Genomic DNA, 8,787 nt, shown 5'->3' with positions numbered 1-8,787 from the left:
TCTACATTTATAAGGGATATTGGACGATAGCTTGAGGGATATACAGGGTCTTTGCCTGGTTTTAGCAGGAGATTAATGTTTGCAGAATTCATATTTGATGGGAGTCTGCCATTTTCTTTGATTTCCAACAGCGTTCTGTAAAAAATTGGGGCTAAAATCGTCCAGAATTCTTTGTAGAATTCTGCAGGAAAGCCGTCTGGACCTGGAGCCTTATTATTGGGCATACTTATCAGGGCTTCCTGGAGTTCACCTGGTGTCAGTGGCGAATCCAATGCCATTGCTTGAGAGTCTAATAATTTTGGGAGAGTTATGTTGTCTAAAAACTGATCAATTTCCTTTTTAGATGGGTTTATTTGTGGTGAATACAACGTTTTATAGAAATCCCTGAAGATGTTGTTTATTTGTTTCGGGTCATATACTGTATTCCCAGATGAGTCTTGAACAGCACATAGAGTTGTTTTTTCTTTATTTATTTTTAGCTGGTTTGCTAGAAATTGACCGGATTTATTACCATGTTCATAATTTTGTAAGCGTAGTCTTTGTACTAAGAATTTTTTTTTTTTATCAATTATCTCATTTAATTCTAGTTTTGTTTTGCGTATTTTGTTCAATGTTTCCTGATCTTGGTCGGACGCATAGGCTTCTTCTAGTGATTTGATGGTTTTTTCTAATTCCTGGATATTTTTGTTTTCTTTTTTCTTTTTATGTGATGAGAAAGAAATTATTTTACCTCTCATCACAGCTTTCCCTGCTTCCCATAGAACAGAAGCTGATGTTCCGGGAGTGTCATTAAAGTCTAAATATGAAGTCCACTCTTTTTTAAAATATTTAATAAAGTCTTCATCTTTAAGCAGTGATGTATTAAATCTCCAGTTTTTACTAGGCGTAGTATTATTCTTGTGCATTAGTGTTAAAGATACAGGAGCATGATCGCTGACAGCTATAGGGTGAATCTCAGTGTCTGAAATGTCCCTCAGCAGTGAGCTGCTGACCAAAAAATAATCCAGACGAGAGTAGGAGTGATGGACATGTGAGAAAAAAGTATATTCCTTACTGGTGGGGTGAAGGGAGCGCCATGCATCGCAAAGACCAAAGTCGCTCATATACTGTTTGATTATATTTATGGACTGCCAATTACGCTGAGTTCCTGCTGTATTGAGCCTATCCATTTCTTCATTTAGTCCAAGGTTGAGGTCGCCTCCAAGAACAAGTGTGCCATCTAAGTGTTCGGAGAGTGCACTGAAAAAACCGTGAAAGAATGAGGGATCATCAACATTTGGACCATATACACTTACAATACATAGCTTTTTATCAAGTATAGATAGTTTAATGATTAAGAATCTGCCCTCTGGATCTATAACTGTATCGAGTACTGTGAAATTAATTTTTTTATGGATTAAAATTGCTACTCCCCTTTGTCTAGAATTATAACAAGCTGAGAACACATTAGGAAACTCAGGTGTTTTAAGTTCATTCGAACCTCTAAGAGGTCTGTGGGTCTCTTGTAAAAGGACAACATCTGCCTGTAGTTTTTTGAGTTGGTTAAATATTTTTAACCTCTTTTCTCTGGAGCCAGCTCCATTTACATTCCATGTAACGAATCTTAGTGCACCCATAGATGTCTGTGTATAACTAGGGGTGTGCGCTGTGTGTGTCGCTTAGACAGGTGGAGAGAATACATCACTTGTTCGTAAATAAAAAGAGGGGGAGAGAGAAAAAATGTGTGGTGAGATGCTCCCTGAGTCTGACTATGTGTGTGCATATTTACTAATATGAGTACGCTTGGTTTAAGTGTGTGTATCCTATACGACTGTGTGCGCTGTCTGATGTAAATGTGCTGCCGTTGAGCGCATGGCTGTGCGTGATCGTGCTGTGCGTATGTGTCCAAATAAAGGATGTTGTTTGTGGATGAGTGTGGAAGCAGGTGATCGAAGCAGTGAAAGAAAGAAAAAAAGAAAGAAAGAAACCAAGGACAAGGGTAAGCAGCATAAAAACAAGAGGGGGAAAAAAGAGAACAAAAAACGAGAAGAAAAAAAAAAAATCCGGAAACATTCCGATCAAACCATTGACGGAGAGTGACGGTGTTAATTCTGCTATGAAATCACACCTAAGATGTGATTTGATACTAGTAAGTTAAACAGATGTTAATGCAAGTTAGTGTGAGTGGGGAAAGGGTGTAGCGGATTCTTATCTGGTGTGAAGTTAATACAGCCACGGAGTGATGTCGGGGTCGCGGTGGAGCTGTCCGTCCACGTACAGCCGGTCCACAGCGATGACAGCGCGGGAGCCCTTCTGGATAAAGCTGCGTCGGATTGGGAAGAGGACCCTGCGTCGTTCCAGGATCTCTTTGGGGAACTGGTCGTTCACGCTGAAGTCCGTTCCTTTTAATTCCCTGCCACGGCTTTTCACCTGTTCCTTTTGTTTGTAGTGGCCGAATTTGGCCACGATAGGACGTGGTCTCCCGGCCGCAGCCCGAATGGGGCCGAGGCGATGCACCCTATCAAAGACGATGTTCTTCACCGTGTCCTCCGGCAGCTTCAGGTGGGTTTTGATGAAGCTTTTTACCGTGGTCTCCGCGTTCTCTCCAGCGGCTTCTGGAATACCAGAAAATACCAGATTATCACGCATGCTACGAGCTTGTAGATCAATAACTGTTTCTTTTATTTTTTTATTTTCTCTATTTAGCTGAGTAACATTGTCTGTGAGACATTTCACCGACTCCCTTAGCGTGGCATTTTCAGCAGCGAGCGTTTCCACCTGCTGCTGGCTGAACTCCAGGGACTCTCGCAAGGATTTAAATTCCCGGTGAAGAATCTCCACCAAGGACAGCCTTGCATCGAAACTGGACAGTCGTTGGTCGATTGACTCCAGTATGTCGACAATATCTTTGCCGGCTGGCGATGTTGTGCCGGGGGAATCTGCCGGGCGAAGTCTTTTCGACGACGGCGTGTCAGGTTTGGCCGGGGAAGCTGCACTCTGAGCCTTCTTCATCACGAGATCCTGGAAGTACTGATCAATGTAATCTTGGAGAGCCTCTAAACTCTCCCCGTTGTTCTCCAGGGTGTTGGAGATGATTTAGACAAATGTTGTTAGTTATAAGACAATTGATAAGTGTATTTGGTTATACTGAAGCTTAAAGGAATTTATTCAAATCTAAACTACCATTCGCTTTAATTTTCCGCCAAAATCTCCGGCGTCTGACGTCAGTTACAACATGAGTCGCTTACCTTGTCCGTCACTTACCTCTCCACTTCTTCAGATCTAACTCTTATCTTATCTTAATGGCCTCTAAATGTCAACTTTAACCTGTCCAGAATGTACCTTCTGTAAGATCCGGCAAACCTATGAAGAAGCAACCTGCTGCTGGAGAACTCTTTAATGTTTTTCCTTTATGTCTGCATTGTAAGATCTAAGTTGTTGTTTTTTATTGGAGCTACATAAATTTTCTGTGAACAAAAAAGAGAGGGCAGCACGGTGGCAAGGTGGTTAGCACTGTTGCCGCACAGCAAGAAGGTCCTGAGTTCAATTCCACCATCAGGCCGGGGTCTTTCTGTGTGGAGTTTGCATGTTCTCCCCGTGTTTGCGTGGGTTCTCCCCGGGTACTCCGGCTTCCTCCCACAGTCCAAAAATATGCAGTTAGTGGGGATAGGTTACTTGGTCAATCTAAATTGCCCATAGGTGTGAATGTGAGTGCGAATGGTTGTCTGTGTCTCTATGTGTTAGCCCTGCGACAGACTGGCGACCTGTCCAGGGTGTACCCCGCCTCTCGCCCTATGACAGCTGGGATAGGCTCCAGCGCCCCCCGCGACCCTGGAAAGGATAAGCGGAAACGAAACGATAAAAAAGAAAAATTTAAATTTTTTCTCCAGTGTAGGGGCATAAAAAACCTCAGTGAATGTCATGCTTTCAACATGACCAGTAGTTCTCCTTTTCCTAAAGTGCAATAAGCAGGGGAACAAGATCTTTCTCAGCATGTTTTTCTTTTTTGGGTAACTTGTTATTTCCAGGCCTAAATAAACTTAACCAAGATAAATGATTGCACATACAATCAATGTACAAAGTCTTCTTTACTTGACAGACCCAAATTCTCAATAGATATGATGATTGACTACGGCTGGCAATTTCTGTTTGCAGGATAAAAATGAATTCTTTAACAGTGCTCACTGGATTCACGAATATTTACGACAATCACAAAGTCCAGGGAACTCAGTGACGTGTGCCTTTCTGAGGCTGATCCTGATATTTTCATTTTTAAAATGTTTGGTAAAATATGCGATCATCCTGACATGATGAGTTGAAGAGTAAATTGAACCCTGAGGCAGTGATATGTGATAAAGTTTTGATCCTACCTAAGCTCTGCATAGTGCATCTTTCCACACACCAAAGCTGTTCTAATGATTGCAAACGAACAAAGGGCCAGCATGAAGATTTTATTTTTTTTGTTTGACAAGAAGTCATTTAATTACTGTTTGACAAAATCATACTGTGAGTCCAGAAAGTCAGAAACTTAATTAAATCTTGTGTTGCATCTTCACAACGAAAATATAGAATCACTGAGCCACACACAGGGAATATGGTTGCTACTTGTTTACTGAACTTTTGTAGTCATGCAGACATGTTCACAACAACACATGTTCATAACCGTCTACTTCCTATGACGCAAGTCTTCTACCAGCTTCCATGACATTTACTCCACACAGCCCCCAATACCCACCCCTTCTGGCATTATCAGTATAACAACATATCACACTCAACATACTCCGTGTGAATCTCCAGGGAGATAAACATCAAATAGTGATGATGTACATATATACACTCAAAAAAATTAGTCATTGGATGAACTCAATTTGATTGATGGCAGGTTTTCCACGTAATACATATATTTTGGTTCAACGAAATCTACATACATCATTACAATTTAATTAAATTGAGTCAGTCAAACACAATTTTTAAATACATTTAAAAGGAAACAAATTAAATTAATAAGATGTGAAAGGTTTTGTTTGGTTCAACTCAAAAAAATGTCATTCATTTGAGCTAGATTGTCTTCGCATTGAAATGATTATTTTAAGTTCAACTAACTCATAATTTTAATTACCAGAAAACAAATTTAATTATTGAAATAATGACTAAATGAAATTGTTTGTTCAACTCAATTTTATTCACTTGAATTAACAGCAGAAACAGAATATTTTGTGAATAAACATACATGTCACATGGTCAAAATAACCTTAACAAAGTCAAAGTGCTAACAAAAAAGTACATTTGAAATTAATATCAAATCTGAATAGGACAGACCTTTGTATTACTAGGCAAGACTGAAAACAAATCTTTCCCCTCAGTACACTCTAAAAAATATTCGTTGTGTTTGTCGGTAGAACTTAACAAAAAACCACTTTTCTGCTAAAAAAAAGTAAGTTGTCTACATGTACACGTTTCAGTGAGTTGACTAATCAATGTTAAAAGTCAGTGCAACACAAAAATTAAAAAACAGCTCCTTAACTTAAATGTTTGAGTATATTGAATAAAATACTTTTGTCATCAATCAACAACAGAAAATATTAAGTTTGTGTAACATGTAAAAATGAGTTTCAACATCCTTCCTGTTTGAATTGAGACCATTCAGACAGCAGAGGGCAACCCCGTAGCATATGTTCGTATCGTGCGCAACAGTTTCTGGATTCTTGTGGCCTCGTGGGAGAAGAGGTGTGTTTGCCCTAGACTGTGTTCGGTGAGTTAAGTAAGTACTGAATTCTAAATGGATGAATTACAAGTTATATTTGTACACTTTAAAATGTCATCTTTAAAAAACTATAATTTGATGGTTTTAATCGTAATTTAGCAGAGTAGAGTTGTTGTTGGTTTTTTTTTAAGTTTAGCTAGCCGTTTCTTTTAGCTAGCAAACGTTCCTCAAAAATAAAAGAGTACAGATACAATTAAAATATGTGACTTGTCAGGGTACATTTGGTTAGCTGATAGACCATGCCGACAGCAGAGCATGTTCAATTTGAACCCGTATATGTTCAAATTAACCGGTCAGCAGCTGCCTGCATTTTTATCATGGTGTCAGAGTAAATTCGTGTTTCCACAAGATGGTCTCGGGTGAGGTAACTAATTACTTACAGAGTAAAATGTGGTGAATTTATCCTTGACTAAAAGTATTTATATCAATTGTGCTGATGTTCTAAGCTCGACTGGGAACTCTGCCTGAGGTTAAAGTTGGTTGACCTAGCAAAAAAACCCAAAAAACAATATTGTGTGTTTGTGTGCATACGACTTGCATTTGCTTTCTGTAATTGTAAGCATAATGTAAAGTGTGGGATTGTGGCATGTCCACAGTGGTATTTAAATAGTTTAAAATAAATTTCTCTTACACATTTGGATTTGACACCTTATTATAAGTTTAAACTGAAGTCTGTAGATGTAAATTTTAAAATTCAATTTTGTTCAGTCTTTATGATTCATTTTTTTCAGTGTTGCATTGTAGTGTTTTAGAGAAGGTTTTATACTTAAAATAGCTTGTTAACTCAAAAGCTTCAATAATTCTTTGCATTACAAAAGGTTGCAGTAAATTTCAAAATGCATTGGACTTGCAAAATTTGCAAATTTGAAACATCAAGAAGGAATGAGCTCTTAAAGCATTACAGGCTTAGACATAGTCATGGTGGACTGTTTATGCCTTGCCTATACTGGGATTGTTACTGCTCATTTAAAACATGGAGTAGCCTCCGAAGCCATTTATCAAGAAGCCATTCATCCTCTGATACAGTGACATGTTCAGAGGTCTTATCTTTCAAATGTCCATGTTGCTCTTTAAGGACATTTTCGACTGAAAGGGAATATTTTAATCATATTGGGCACCATTTAAAAAAACTGGAAACTGTTGCTTGTGTTTTTGAAAACTGTAACTTCAGAACAAATGTTCATGGAACATATGCTTCTCATAGGAACCGAAAACACGCTCCTCACTCATTGGATGAATTCAAGCCTGAGCTGATACAGAGGTGTGTCAGTCGTTTGAATGCAGGAGATGATCCTCTTGAGGAACATAATGAAAATCCATTCTGTGCAGATGCAGCAAATGCAGAGGATGAAGAAATTGGTGAATTGCCTAATTTAATTGAGAAACATTTAGCCCACCTACTACTAAAATTGGAAAGTATATACAATGTACCTCGCAGGTGTATTGATGAATTAGTTGAACAGTTACAATTCATTTCTTCCTCTGCTTCAGGTCCTATTCTAAAACAGATTTTACAGTTAAGCCTAAAAAAGCATAATTGTGCTGTTGATGATTTAGTGATTTCAGATATGGTGGCAGACCTCTGTCAGTGCAACCCAATCACATTGGCTTTTGGAAATAAAGGTCCTCTTTCTACCTCTTACAAAAGAAGCAAATATTTCAAGGAGCATTTTTGTTTGGTGGAACCCACTGAGTATTTGCTTAGTGTTGGGGACCGGAGAAGTTTCCAGTATGTACCTGTTTTAAAGTCCCTGAATGAAGTCTTGAAAAAAAAGGAGATCCAAGATTTCCTCACACAGGCCTCTGAAACAGATACTAGCTCTGAAACACAATACACGTCATTTCGTCATGGCACTAATTTTAAAAACAATAAATTGTTATCAGAAGAGAGTCCAGCCATTTCCCTCATTTTGTATGTGGATGAGTTTGAAGTGTGTAATCCACTTGGCACCTCAAGAAAAAAGCACAAAATTACAGCAGTATATTGGGTTTTAGCTAATGTACCACCATTGCTCAGGTCCTCACTGACATCAATCTACCTAGCCATTCTATGCAAATCTGATGATATAAAACAATTTGGTTACAGTGCTGTCTTTGAGCCACTGTTGAAAGATCTTGCATGCCTAGAAGAAGAAGGACTTTACATTCCCTCATTAGGCATATGTGTCAAAGGAACTGTGTTTTGTGTTGTTGCAGACAACCTTGGTGCACACTCTCTCGGAGGATTTGTGGAGAGTTTCTCAAGTGCGTATGTCTGCAGGTTTTGTCTTGGAGAACGGTCCCAAATCCAAGTAAGTGATGTTCGAAGTGGAGCATTTAGTCAAAGAACAGTACAAGAACACAGGGTACATGTTGACACTGTAAAAGAAGATAAAAATGAGTCTCACTGTTATGGAGTAAAAAAACTTTGCCCACTGACCGAAAACCTAAAACATTTTGATGTTTTATCTGGCTATCCACCGGATTTGCTACATGATCTCTTTGAAGGTATTGTACCTTTGGAATTAGCACTTTGCCTTAGTACCTTAATCAAGGGAAAGTGTTTTACTCTAGACGAGCTCAACAAATCAATTAAACGGTTTCCATACAGATGGGCTGATAAAACTGATGCACCACAACCAGTTCCATTGAATTTTGCAACAAAAAAAACAGTTGGAGGGAATGCGCATGAAAACTGGGCTTTGCTTCGCCTCCTCCCCCTTATAGTTGGGGAAAGAATACCAGAGAGTGAGCCAGCATGGCTGCTGCTTCTCAACCTTAAGGATATAGTTGAACTTGTCCTTTCATCTGTTCATACAGATTCAACAATTTGTTTTCTTGACAGCAAGATTTTTGAGCATCGGCAAAGATTTCAGGAAGTTTTCCCACAGGAAAGACTGATACCAAAACATCATTTCCTAGAGCACTATCCACAACTCATAAAAGCTTTTGGTCCACTTGTTTTTCTGTGGACTATGCGTTTTGAAGCCAAGCACAGCTTTTTTAAGCGTGTGGTGAGGCATACCCACTGTTTTCGAAACATTCTGTTGTCTTTATCAGTGAAG

Source organism: Pelmatolapia mariae, linkage group LG17 (genome assembly GCF_036321145.2).
Source record: "Pelmatolapia mariae isolate MD_Pm_ZW linkage group LG17, Pm_UMD_F_2, whole genome shotgun sequence".
NCBI classification, from domain to species: Eukaryota; Metazoa; Chordata; class Actinopteri; order Cichliformes; family Cichlidae; genus Pelmatolapia; species Pelmatolapia mariae.
This window is presented reverse-complemented; position numbering follows the sequence as displayed.